The sequence below is a fragment of the Ascaphus truei genome, chromosome 2, assembly GCF_040206685.1.
Source record: "Ascaphus truei isolate aAscTru1 chromosome 2, aAscTru1.hap1, whole genome shotgun sequence".
NCBI lineage: Eukaryota > Metazoa > Chordata > Amphibia > Anura > Ascaphidae > Ascaphus > Ascaphus truei.
In genome coordinates this window covers 352,649,068-352,663,788 of record NC_134484.1, presented here as the reverse complement: position 1 = coordinate 352,663,788, position 14,721 = coordinate 352,649,068, and the positions used below count along the sequence as shown (strand labels likewise).

The window sequence follows — 14,721 nt, the reverse complement described above, 5'->3', positions numbered from 1 at the left end:
GAATGGGTGGGTGAGTGTGAGACTGAATGGGTGGGTGAGTGGGAGACTGAATGGGTGGGTGAGTGGGAGGCTGAATGGGTGGGTGAGTGGGAGACTGAATGGGTGGGTGAGTGGGAGACTGAATGGGTGAGTGAGTGGGAAACTGAATGGGTGGATGAGTGGGAAACTGAATGGGTGGATGAGTGGGAAACTGAATGGGTGGGTGAGTGGGAAACTGAATGGGTGGGTGAGTGGGAAACTGAATGGGTGGGTGAGTGGGAAACTGAATGGGTGGGTGAGTGGGAAACTGAATGGGTGGGTGAGTGTGAGACTGAATGGGTGGGTGAGTGTGAGACTGAATGGGTGGGTGAGTGTGAGACTGAATGGGTGGGTGAGTGGGAGACTGAATGGGTGGGTGAGTGGGAGACTGACTGGGTGGGTGAGTGGGTGACTGACTGGGTGGGTGAGTGGGTGACTGACTGGGTGGGTGAGTGGGTGGCTGACTGGGTGGGTGAGTGGGTGACTGACTGGGTGGGTGAGTGGGTGACTGACTGGGTGGTGAGTGGGTGACTGACTGGGTGGTGAGTGGGTGACTGACTGGGTGGGTGAGTGGGTGACTGACTGACTGAATGGGTGGGTGACTGGGTGACTGACTGAATGGGTGACTGAATGGGTGGGTGACTGAGTGACTGGGTGGGTGACTGAGTGACTGGGTGGGTGACTGAGTGACTGGGTGGGTGAGTGGGTGGGTGACTGAGTTGACTGAGTTGACTGAGTGGGTGGGTGGGTGACTGAGTGGGTGGGTGACTGGGTGAAAGTGACTGGGTGACTGGGTGGGTGGGTGGGTGGGTGACTGACTGACTGGGTGGGTGGGTGGGTGGCTGACCTTGACTTGACTGAGTAAGTTTGTGGGTGACTGAGTGAGTGGGTGGGTGACTAAGTGAGTTTTTGGGTGACTAAGTGAGTGGGTGGGTTACTGAGTGGGTGGGTGACTGAGTGGGTGGGTGACTGGGTGAAAGTGACTGGGTGGGTGACTGAGTGGGTGGGTGACTGAGTGGGTGGGTGACTGAGTGGGTGACTGAGTGAGTGGGTGGGTGACTGAGTGAGTGGGTGGGTGAAAGTGACTGGGTGAGTGGGTGGGTGACTGAGTTGACTGAGTTGACTGAGTGGGTGGGTGGGTGACTGAGTGGGTGGGTGACTGGGTGAAAGTGACTGGGTGACTGGGTGGGTGGGTGGGTGGGTGACTGACTGACTGGGTGGGTGGGTGGGTGGCTGACCTTGACTTGACTGAGTAAGTTTGTGGGTGACTGAGTGAGTGGGTGGGTGACTAAGTGAGTTTTTGGGTGACTAAGTGAGTGGGTGGGTTACTGAGTGGGTGGGTGACTGAGTGGGTGGGTGACTGGTTGAAAGTGACTGGGTGGGTGACTGAGTGGGTGGGTGACTGAGTGGGTGGGTGACTGAGTGGGTGACTGAGTGAGTGGGTGGGTGACTGAGTGAGTGGGTGGGTGAAAGTGACTGGGTGGGTGTGTGGGTGACTGGGTGGGTGACTGGGTGACAGTGCGTGGGTGGGAGACGGTGGGTGACTTACCTTGACCCCGTGGCATTGGCTGGAGGAGGTGAGTTCGGGAAGCTGGGGGGGAGGGGTCAAGAGTGGCAGGAGACCCGCGCCGCGCTTCCCCTCCGTCCGGGAGCCGGCGCACGTGATGGGGAGTCTCACGCCGCGCTTCCCCTCCGTCCGGGAGCCGGCGCACGTGAGGGGTGTCCCGCGCCACGCTTCCCCTCTCCGGTAGCGGCGCACGTGAGGGGGAGTCCCGCGCCGCGCTTCCCCTCTCCGGTAGCGGCGCACGTGAGGGGGAGAGCAGGAGGCCCGGCCCGCGCTTCCCCTCTCCGGTAGCGGCGCACGTGAGGGGGAGAGCAAAAGGCCCGGGCCGCGCTTCCCCTCTACGGTAGCGGCGCACGTGAGGGGGAGAGCAAAAGGCCCGGACCGCGCTTCCCCTCTCCGGTAGCGGCGCACGTGAGGGGGAGAGCAGGAGGCCCGGGCCGCGCCGCGAGGGGGGAGGAGCCTGGAGTTTGCTGCTGAGCAGGAGGGCCGCGGCGCACGGTGAGGGTGATGGTGCGGCTGGGGATGTTGCGGAGCGTGGGGATTTGGGTGAGGTGGGGGGAGAGAGTGAGGGGCACCGGGAGAGGAGGGGGGGGGGGGGGGTGTGTGGAAGGTGAGCTGCGGTCCAACTGACGGGGGAGAGTGAGGGTGTGTGTGTGTGTGAGGGGGGGGTGTGTGTGTGTGATGGGGGGTGTGTGTGTGTGTGTGTGAGGGGGGGGGTGTGTGTGAGGGGGGGTGTGTGTGTGTGTGTGTTTTTGCCCGTCACCCTGCCTCAGGCCAATGAGAGGTGCGGGGGCGGGCAGGCCAAGGGACCAATGAGATTGCCGCTAGGGACGCAGACATACAGTGCTTTCAGAAATATATAGTAGGTTTGTTTATATTTTGTTTTTATTTTGTGCCAGCCTTTCATCTACCTAAGGCATAATCTTGCTATGATAGGTTTACCTATTTGAACCTTGAACCTATTGAAGGACACGATCGGGTTACTTAGCAACTAGCTGCTATAAATCCTTAGCGAGGGCATGAACTACCAGCAACCCTTTGAGAAAGTCACAGCACGTGGCGAAACGCGTCAGGGAACGGAACTGCGTCATCACGCAAGCGCATGACTGGCCGCATCGAGCGCTGATTCATATTGCGGCCGGCTGGCATTGGAGTTAGTACCCAAACTCAAAGACTGCATCATTGATTTTAAGGAGCTTTTCCACTCACGCACCGGAGAACATCTACCAGCAGCTTCAAGTGAGAGTTGGACTGCAGGGTCCGGATGCTGAGTGACCAGAGTTGGTGGTGATATATATCACACACTGCTTGATTTTAACTTACCCTTGTGAGTGGATTTTCTACCACCCCCCTCCCCTTGCCCCTTTCCCAATAAATGTACTGTATTACGCTATGGGGCGTGCGCTCTCTCTTCTTTTTCTCCAATAGGCGTCATCTGGATGCGGTTCATCCTATCTGAGAGCTGCTGGAGATCCCCACTATTCCCCCAATTTAAGGACTTCCATTTAAGGACTGGTTTTTATACAATTTTCTCTGCTTGTATTTTGTATGTTTTTGAAGTGTTGTCTTAAATTGTAGTTCACTAAATAGGAGCACTTAATATATGTTATATTTTTTCATCTTTAGTGTACACACTTATGATTTTTTAGAAATGTAATATACAAAAAATATTTATTTCATTTATTTTTCACATAATTTCAACACGTCAATTTGGCGCTGCTTTATATCCCTCCCTTTTTTGTTTCATATATACATATACATATACACACAGACAACCCTACTAATAGTCCTACCAAGCTGATATGAGCTATAACAACTTACATGTACAAGACACACCCATGGTTTGCATATACATGATTAAGCTTTTTATTACAGCTCAACCCCCTTATAACGCAGTGCTTGGGGTCCAAAGAATCACATCGCGCTATAAGCGGATCGCGTTAGAAATAATGTATAATTGTATGCATTGTATAACAAAGTATTTAAGATACCAATAATCGTGTTGTAAAGTAATCATAAATATGAAAATTGAGAGCCACGCTTACATCGCGTTATAAGCGGATTCGCGTTGTAACGGATCGCGTTATAACGGGGGTTGAGCTGTACTTGTAAAAGGGACACTGACATGCTGAAATTCTAGTGGTTACATTTTTTTGCACTGACAATATTTAATACATGTTAATTTATTATGATTAAGCATTTTTTGTAAAACTGTTTATTTTTGTACATTTTCAGGGTATAGAAATAAAAAGAAAGAGGGGAAAAACAAAACATGAATATAGGTATATAGGAACAAAAGATTGAGATTCAAAAGCTTGTTACAGTACATATCTACTTGTTGGTCCAATAAAAGGTATCAAACCACCTACTCCCTCTCCCTCATTTGTTACTACCCTAATAATTTAACAGAATGTATTAGCTTGTAGGATTAATTTTCAGTAATAGTTTTACTGCCACAATTTTTTTTTAACTAAATGATTTTGTTGAATGCTACAGCTTATATTTATAGTATTTGGCAATGGATCCTCCTCTACCTGGATGTGGTTTTCACAAAAAAATGTTTGCTCTCTGTCTTTTCCATTTCCCCCTATGCTCTCTCTGACTATCATCTTATCTCGTTTTCGATCTCTCAATTCTCCCTTTCTCCATCTCCATCTACCCTTTGTTTCTGCAGAAACCTGCGTTCCATTAACCTCCTGGTTCTTGACCAAATTTTGCCCTCCTCCCTCTCCTCTCTCAGTCCCGCTACAGACTCACAACCTGGTCAGGAACTACAACTCTTCCCTATCCTATTGTCTTGATCTACATGCCCCTCTTTTACTCTCCTGCTCTCGCGATTCTAACCCCAGACCTTGGCTAAACTGCCACACACATGTCCCGCTCCTGCACTCGCTCCTCTGAACCCTCCTGGAGGAAATGCTCATACTCTCGCAGACATCCTTCACTTCAAATGTATCCTATCCTGTTTCAATTCTGCCCTATCCCAAGCTAAACAACCCTACTTTTCACCACTAATCAACACACACACGTCCAACCCAAGCAGACTCTTCTCTTCTATTTCACCTGCTGACTATTTCAAGGCTACGGTGGATTCTATTCGCCAAGACATCCCTTTGTATCCCAATCACATTCTACACCTCTTCTTAACTCTCCTCCTGCCTTCCACTACTCCTTTTCCTCTGTCACAGAGAAGGACCTGTCATACTGATCTCCTTTTCTCTCTCTACCATCTGAACTCTTGACCCCATTCTCTCCCATCTCCTCAAACCTCTTGCTCCTACTCTATTCCCTACATTTACACATATTTTCAACTCTTTCTTGTACTCTTGTACCTTTCCTATCACCTTCAAGCATGCAACAGTTATACCTTTACTCACAAACAGCAAGCCTTTCTAATTATAGCCTGTCCCTCCTGCTTTTTGCCTCTAAACTCCATGAATGCCTTGTATTCTCTCACTTTCTCCACTTTCTCACCACCTACTCTCTCCTAGACCCTCTACAACCTGGCTTCCGCACTGCTCACTCCACTAAACCAGCCATCATCAAAATAACGAATTACCTCCATGCAGCAAAAGACAAAGGTCATTACACTCTGCTCATACGCCTCCTGCAGCCTTTGATACTGTGAACCACCCTCTTCTACTGTACTTTACATTCTCCATACTCTTAGTATCCGTAACAGAGCTCTATCCTGGATTTCCTCTTACCTCTCCCATCGTACTTTCAGTGTCTCGTTTGCTAACACCTCCTCCTCCTCCTCCTCTGTCGATCTCTCTGTGGGTGTACCACAGGGCTCTGTCCTGGGACCTCTTCTCTTTTCTCTCTACACACTCTAGGTGACCTTATCACATCTCTAGGGTTCAAATATCACCTCAATGCTGATGACACACAAATGTACCTTTCCAGCCCGGATCTCACACCTAAGTCTCCGAATGGCTTTCTGCTATATTAACCTGGATGGCCCTCCGCTGACTCAAACTTAACAACTCCAAGACAGACCTCATAATTCCTCCAAAATCTGGCCCTACTGCCCCTTCTACATTACTGTTGGAAGTACTATCACACACCCAGTATCACAAGCACGCTGCCTAGGAGTCACACTTGACTCCTCCCTCACATTCACAATGTAGCTAAAACCTGTCGTTTTTACCTCCGTAACATTGCAAAGATGCGCCCTTTCCTCTATCCCTCTAATGCTAAAACTCTATTGCAGGCCCTTATTCTCTCCCGTCTCGACTACTGTAACCTTCTACTGTCCGGCCTTCCTGCCTCTCACCTGTCTCCCTTACAACCTATCCTTAACGCTGCTGCTAGAATAACTCTACCCTCTCCTAAATCTGTCTCAGCGTCTCTACTGCTGAAATCACTCTCATGGCTTCCTATCAAATCCCGTATTACTAACAAAATTCTCCTCACTTTTAAGGCTGCACATTACTCTGCCCCTCCTTATATCTCAGCTCTAATTTCTTGATATGCACCTGCCCGACTCTTGCGTTCTACTCAAGGATGTCTTCTGCCTACCCCTTTTTGTATCTAAAGCCCTCTCCCGTCTCAAACCTTTCTCACACACCTCTGGAAAGTGCTTCCCCTCAATATCCAACCAGCACCCTCTCTATCCACCTTTAAGACCTATCTAAAAACACACCTTTTAAACTAACCAAATAGGTAGCTCCGCTGGCTGGTGCTATACATCTCAGATGCACTGACCTTGACCTCTGCTGCACTTACTATAACACCCTCCCACTGTCTCTGTAAGTCCTCCCTACTTACCACTTAGATTGTAAGCTCTTCGGGGCAGGGACTCCTTTTCCTATTGTTAGTTTCATGTCTGAAGCGCTTATTCCCATTATGTGTTATATTATCATGTCATGTGTATTACTGCTGTGAAGCGCTATGTACATGGATGGCACTAAATAAATAAAAATATACATTCATACATTTACTTTAGGTTTTTTGACCCTCTTGCTCTGATATATACCGGTGCAGATCTGAGCCAGCCTCATACATTCAAGGCTCACGTTATTATGACAGACAAGATATGTTTTTCCAGGAATGTGCCAAAAAAGGTTTAACATCAGTTCTCCATTGTGTCATAAGTTATATGACTATTTTTTTTTAGACTGTTGTAAAGATGAACATCAGTAGAGACAAGAAAATCGCTGAAAAAGAACTCAAACAACTTTATGCCAATCATAAATTGGTAGATTATTTTGATACTAAATAAATAATTGTGAACAACTGACACATACGGAAGCAAAAAATGGCCCATAAGAGTCCATGTTATTATAATCCATACTTTATATGCAATTTGCCTGCCTCTCAGTTACTATAATGGACGTTGGTGCTAATGATATGAGGTGTTCCCACTAACAACGCATATCCACAGAGCTCAGTTACAGTTATTCATGAAAATCAAACTCCAAACATCTATAAACAAGATTAAATCAGTAGGAAACAGTTACATAATATGATAATGGCTTATAAATGACAGAGAACCTCGCTCAGAACCCCTTGGTTGTATATGCGTGCCGCCTGGGAGAGTGGTGATATAAATTAAACTAAAGAGATGTATCCAAGGCAGGATACAAATAGATCCCTGGTAATGGCGCACTGCAGACCTTTATATAATAATGCGGTCAGAGGTAGCAAAAATAACTAAATGTAAAATCAATTTTATTAACATAGTGTGTATAGTTAAAAATAGACATATAACCAGGTGAGGGTATATGTCTATGTGTGGAAGTGCCTCAGTTGCTCTAGTCAGACATATGTTAGAATGTGTATTGGGAGTAGTCTAACCAGTGGGTGACCAGTGTAGAGAGTAGTGGAGGGCTTATACCATAAGCTACGTGTCTCACATAAGTATGTGCAGGGTCTAATGCTTAGGTGCAAGCTCCGTGTCCTATGTCAAACTGCGCATGCGTCACACTGATCTACCGGAGTAGTGTTGTTTAAATCTGCCTGGTTAGGAGATGAAGGTAAGTAGGTGGGGATATTTTAACCATTTGTATACTGGACAGGTAATCGGTCACTATCTCCGTTTTATTATCCTATGATAGGGGAGTACTGTGAGTCATATTCAAACTGTGGTGTTACGGTTGTGATATTTCAAACTTCCTGGTTAGGAGATGAAGGTAAGTAGGTAGGGATATTTTAACCCTTCGTATGCTGAACAGGTAGTTGCTCACTATATCTCCGTTGTATTATCCTATAGTAGGTGAGTGCTGTGAGTCATTATTGTTTCCCTTAGATATATCCACTGTCCAGCGTATCTGACTGCACATGCGTCACAGTTTGTATGCAAGTATCTTGTTTACTTATACCAGGAAGAGAGATGAGAGTAAAGCGGGGTAAGTATACCTTGATGAGCAATTAAATTTATTTTTATGTCCTATATTATCGGAGGGCTGTAAGCCATACATTCATTACACTTAGCTGTCTCCTCCGTTTAGCAAGTCTTGACTGAGCATGCGTCACACTTTAATACAAATATCATGTTTTCTTTTACCTGTGAGAGGGGTAAAAGTGAAACAGGGTGTGTATACCTTAATGGGTTTGCTTGCTTTGATACTGTACCTCTCTGCCTAGAGTCTATTGACTCGTAGCATGTGGGGTGTAAATATTTATGAGATCTGTTAGTGTGTATAGACGGCACATCTTTATATACTCAGCAGATGATGCTCGTTCCCATAGTCAATTTAATTTCAGTGTTTACGCTGATATGTATATAGATGGTATACTCCTAGTCTTAGGGGTATTTCCCTTGTGTCATGGTTTAAGCGGATCCCCTATGTAGTATATACACAAAGTTCTCCCATGCTACCGTTTAATTCAAAGTAACTGCGTGCGTGTATGCACATAAACTCAATGGTCTATGATTAAGGACTATGTCAGTCCGAAACGCGTCAGAGTGTGTCCCCCATACCATGGCTTGTCAATAAATATATATTTTTAACCTACACCTTGCTGGTCTCCTATTCTACTCAGCTGTGCACCGCTGGAATCCAAGGATTTCTACCACTACTCCCAATACACATTCTAGAGGTAATACTGGACATGTATGTATGCCTCTCTGGGCATGTATGTGTCTGGAGTTACCTCTCTGGACATAGTGACCTGACCAGCTCAAGGGGCTGCGGGATTTCCCAGAGCAGGGATGTTGCTAAGGGACTAGGCAGCTTCATCCATCCTGATTGGCTGCTGCTGGGTAATGCAGCCAATCAGGAGAAGGTGGCAGAGGTCTGGGGGCAGGGCCAAGGAGAGGAGGAAACAGCATGGAGCCGCGAAAGGTGTGTGTGTTTTTTTCTGTGGCTCCCCTGGGTGGGTAAGAATGATAGGCAGGGAGCGGAGAGAGGATGAAGGTAGGTGGTAGTAAGAGAGGATGAGGGGAGGGTGAGAGGAAGAGAGGATGAGGGAAAGGGGGTGAGAGGATGGGATAATGAAAGGGTGGGGATGGGGAGGTGAGAGGATGAGGGGGGTTGAAATTTATGGGAGGAGCATTAAAATCAGTATTGTTCGTCATGTATAACTGGAGTTATGTTATTTATACATGATCTGACCGTTATGTCATTTTTTCTAAATTTCACGCCAAATTTGCACCAATTCATATTTTCTTTCGTGAAAAAGAATATGAAATTGGTGCAAACTTGGAGTGAAATGTAGAAAAAAATGACGTTAACAGTCAGATCATGTATACATAACATACCTGCCCACCGACTTTTCTCGAGCACGTGGCACCTTCTTTCACCAACGAGTCCAGTATTTTTGGAGACGCCACCTGGCAACCCTCAATGTACATAATATTTGGCGAATTAAAACGCATTAAATGTAATGTATATAACGTTTTAAATTTAACAAGAAGGAACGGGCGATTGATAATGGTACCTACTGTATTTAAGAGTGTGAAAACGCAGTTCAAACTCCTGTGTCCACCTCTTGTGACCTATTGCAAATCACTATCTCACTGTGACTCGGTCACCCCAGAAAGTAGACTATAAGCGCTTAATGGCAATAACTATGTATATCTACACAATTCTATGTTCAGCACTATTTACATTGCAGTGCTATGCAAGGCCAATATACAGTATCATTATTTTCTTATATTGTAAATGGTATAAAATAAGAAGTAACTTTGATAAGACTGTATGACACTTTAATAATATATATTGCTAAGTGGGATTGGGCGTTTAAGGAAACAAGCTACTGGTGCGGGTACTTTCTAGCAGACTTTTGCATTGCAAATAGTTGACGAGAAATCAGAGAATATAAGAGAAATGTCATTTGAATATATCGGGGTCTACTCAGAAAATATAAATACTTTTGGTCCTCAATAACCCTTTTGCTTCACTTATGGGCCCTTCACCATGACATTAACATGTATTTAGATTCATGCTAACATAGTATACCATAGTTTTTGTTATTAGTTATTATTAATAGTTATTTTGTTAATAGTTATTATTTCCTATAATAATAATTTTATTGCATATAGCACTTTTCTCCCAATGGGACACAAAGCGCTTTACAATTACAGTAGAACGCACGATATGCAGCACATGGGATTGTTACAGACACAGCCCCCCTGCCCAGATGAGCTACAATCTATGTTTTTTGTGCCTGAGGCACAGGGAGATAAAGTGACTTGTCCAAAGTCACAAGGAGCAGACACCGGGATTTGAACCAGGTTCCCCTGATTTTAACTCAATAGCCACCCCTCCTATTCACAATGGATATAACAATAGCAAATGTTAAGAGCCTTTTATTGAAATGGGAATGAAAAATTGCTAATGGTTAGTGCTTTAACCAGAACATTTTTAACTTGATAAGTGTTGAGGCTGTATAATAAAGTAAAAAAAGCAGCAAATATAGCATACAAAAACAGTACTGTACATGCGTGCTACTACCAACAGACTATCCTGGCAGTCCCAGATAATAGAGTACGTTTAACACAGAAACAATCAGTTTGAAGCACACCATAAGAGATTATACAGTGAAACATGTTTGACTACACCCTAATCACAGAGAATGTAGTTTGCATCTGTAGTGTGATTATGATTTAGTAAACAAAATGTTCACCTTTAAACTCTTTGATGGTGTGCTTCAAACTTGTTTTCCTGAATCCTTGAAATACTCACAATGGAAACACTATACTGATTAAAAGATGCACCTACAAGGGAACTGGAAAAATCACATATCAGGCAATGGGAAGCAGACCTTGGGGAGCCTAGCGACCCTGAGACATGGCGGGATATATGGGAAGTCACAGCATCAGTTTCCATGAATACTGTAATTAAAGAAAACAGTTACAAGCTACTTTATAGGTGGTATTTGGCCCCGTCCAAACTGAACAAAATATATAGTCTGGTATCTTCCCTATGCTTCAGAGGGTGTGTTCAGGAAGGTACATGTCTGCATACCTGGTGATCATGTGCACAGGTAAAGAAACAATGGAGGCAGATTTGTCGACTACTAAAAAGGATTCTGGGAATTCTGGGACAGCACACCCATGGGTGGCCTTACTAAATAACCCAATTCAGGGTATACCCAATAGAGAGCGCAAACACTCTCTCCGTATCTAAACTAAAAGCCTACTCCAAACTAAAGCAAGCTCTGTTTGAGACTGGGGAGTAATTAAAATATTACCACAATACCAATACTAAGACATATATCACAATCAATATTTGTTCAAAAGGACAAAACAGACATCATTAACTCATTTAACAAATAGAGTTTTTCATATTAAAATGTAAAAAAATTATTCGAATGGCTTTTGGTTTGAATGTTTCTTACAATTTTTAAGCAGGAATCCCTGCTAAGGCTGCAGCCCCACTGGTACTGACCGCGCAGGGCGCACGGTGCTTGCCGCTTTTAATTACATAAATGTATACAGTATCTGCAAATCCCCGCACATGCGGTGCGCGCTCACGCACGCTCACTCAAGCTTGGCGCTTGAGTAAACAAAGCATTTGAACTACAGCGCACTCAATTTGCCCGTAATGCCCCCCAGCACGCTTGTGGAATAGCCAGGACACCCGACGCCAATGCTTGGAGAGCTGGTGATGTCACCGCTCTCAAGCATGAGCGCGGTCAGCGCCAGCGGGGCCGCAGCCTAACTCTGGAACTGTATCCCCCCCACACCCCTTATTTTCCAGGATTGGGCACTTACAATTGGAAGTTGTCCAGAGCTGAACAGCTCTATTATCAGCTCTGGGAACCCCTAGGTCCCGAGATTCTTACCGGTAAAGTTACAAGTATTACTGTACTCCCTGGTTATTAACGGGGATTTAAATGGCCGTCCAATAAGAAGCAGCAACAGATGATGTAGCGGCTTCCTATTTGCTGGAGATTTGGCAGCTGTTTTATTTACCCTGGAGGGAGCGTTACTCCTGTAACTTCACCAGTATCTCTGAAACCGGAGGTAATCAGGCTTTGTCCCCGCTGGCGCTGAGCGCGCTCATGCTTGGAGAGCTCTCCAAGCATGAGCACCGGGTGTCCTTAAAATTTTCGCAACTGCTCGCAGGTGAAGCTGAGCGCGCTACAAAGTTAAAAAAAATTGTTGACCCGAGCGCCGGTGAGCGTGTGTGCCCGCGCATACGCGCACGCATCGCGTGAACGGGGACCTGCATATATATATATTTAGATATATATGCTCAGCGCTAGCGGGGAGGCAGCCTCAGAGCTGACAATAGAGCAGTTCAGCTCAGCGGTACCCCCCCATTCCCAGCCTATAAAAAAAAATGGGGAGAGTAAAAAAAAATACAAAAATAAAAAATAAATGTAATTTAAATAAATGACATTTAAATATAGCACCCTTAGTTCCCCCTTTCCCTGAACATGACAGATGGGGGTAGGAAATGGATTTTGTTTCATTTTCCCTTATCTCTTCCTGCTCTGACACAGGCTGGGCTAGAGCTAGGGAATGTACTTGAAATACTTGATTGACAAACACTCCCCCATTGCGCTGCAGCAAAGAAAAGGGAACTTGCTTCATTTCCAAAGGATTAAAAGCAGTTAAATGCTTGCTGTAAGTGTTGTAACATGTATGTATGTATGTATGTATGTATGTATGTATGTATGTATGGAAGCAAATCAATTGTTATGTGCTCTATAAAATGTTGTTTTTGTTACCTATGAGGAAGTATCCCTTTAAAGCAGCAACCCCCCCCCCCCCAAAAAAAAACGGATTTTTAATCTTACATATGCCTTCCTCCCCCCACCTGTCATATGTGTCATGTCCTTGGGCATTTGTCCCTATAAATGTGTCATATATATCCTTGTTGATGTGTCTGATATCCCTTTGATATATATGCGTTACACTGTATATCCCTGGTCATTCAGCTGTGGCGTACCCCTAGTCACCTGGCCCTGTACTTTGGGGGAGATTCCTGATCATCTACACAAGTCTAATGCAACATTAGAGAGGTTGGAAGGGTTTCAACTTTAAAGCCGGGATGCAGCATCCACCTACACTGTTTGCTTAGCTATTTTTAGCCGGGTTGTGCTCCTGAGTGCATAACAACACACACAGGCTCCCTTACAGCGTACTGTATGTGCTGTATGTGCACGGCAGCCCTTGGCACCTGCAGCAAGGAAACTAGTAAGCACAGCTCTTCCCTCTGCAGACAGCAGCCCAGCGTGAAGCAGGCAGAGAAGTTGCATGAACTCACCGTGCGTCCCTTGGGCTGATCTCCTGCTGTTGGTGCAGTCCCCGGGCCGCTGCCCACTTGTACACACCAAGCAGAGCTATGCGTGGCTCAGCAACTTGTGCGCTCCTAGGGCAGTGCTGCTGGGAATGAGCTGCAGCCAGGACAGGGGCGGAGGGGATTGGCGAGGGCCGAGCTTAGATACAGGGGTGGAGACTGCCTTCCTGACACCCGCGGCATGGCTCAGTGGCACCGACTGCCACCCTCTATCATATGCACACCAGCTGCAGCGCCTGCCCGGCTGCCAAAGCAGATGCTCCGCTAGGTATGAGATATGAGCACATAGCCAGCCTCTACTCTTCTAAAAAAAAAAAAAAAACCCACACATTTCAGTGCAATAGCTCTGGTGAGCTAAAAGTGCCATCTCTCCCATATAAAGGCTTACAGACCAGGGTATACAGTAGATAGAAAACACTTATAACATTTACATGTCAAACACAGGTATTCCAGCCTGCACCATTGGGCCCGATGAAGGGAGAGGAAAGTAAGGCACTCTTTACCTTTTCAGTGGCAGAAAGTCCAGCTTTTCCATTCTGGTGATGTAAGGGCCAAAGATAACATCAAACTTTTTTTTTAAATATTTAAATAAATGTGACCTGTACACAAACAAGAAAAACTATTGACAAAGCACTGTCTATAATTCAATTGCTATATATCAGTAGAAAAACACATATAAAGGTTAAAAAAAAAAAACAGCACTATATGCGGGACAACACACACACACACACACACACACACACACACACACACACACACACACACACACACACACACACACACACACACACACACACACACACACACACACACACACACACACACACACACACACACACACACACACACACACCACACACCACACACACAGCAATGAGTGAATAGGATACACATTACTTAATAGCTTATATCATGCAAAAAAGTGCAAAAAAAGGCTTATTGAAAAAGAGGGTAATTGCCAAAAGAAGCAATAATTATAAGAAGGGGGTGAAATTTCAGGACTTCTTCTATGTGACCCTCCTCAGTAATCTCCAAGGTCAGAAAAGTTGCCACACTCAGTCTCTGGATCTGTTGTTCCCACGTTTGTTTGTACTTTTTTAAATATTGTTTACATTTTTAATATTAACAATTGCGGTAGGAATAAAAACATTTTCTATGGTAGTTTTTTTTTCAAGTTATAAACTAATGAATTACAAGCAGAAAGTACCAAGAGTACATCATAAAAAGCAATTTAAGATATTATGGGGCCTATGCTATAAGCCCAGATAAAAAAAAATTGTGGTGCTGTTTACACCGCCATTTTTGACAGTGTTGCTAACACGGTATTCAGAAAGCCCTGAATACCTGTGATAGCAAAATGTACCATACTGGCGAGTAGCCGGCGGTGTGATGATCGCTCTCTGAAAAGGCCTTACCCGGCAAAAATTTTCTGCTGCAGAGAGA

General features: G+C 45.3%; 1 protein-coding gene across 5 annotated transcripts in view; it reads right to left on the bottom strand.

Moving 5' to 3' along the window:
- Positions 1–13,477, bottom strand: part of WIPF3 (WAS/WASL interacting protein family member 3) — a 74,894-nt gene extending 61,417 nt beyond the window's left edge. For 4 of the 5 annotated variants that reach the window (XM_075586865.1, XM_075586864.1, XM_075586863.1 and 1 more), the window contains exon 1: positions 13,246–13,477. The gene's annotated coding sequence lies outside the window, so the exon portion shown is untranslated. The remainder of the gene's footprint in view (positions 1–13,245) is intronic. The other variant, XM_075586866.1, reaches the window with a different exon arrangement.
- Between the last annotated feature and the right edge of the window lie 1,244 nt (positions 13,478–14,721).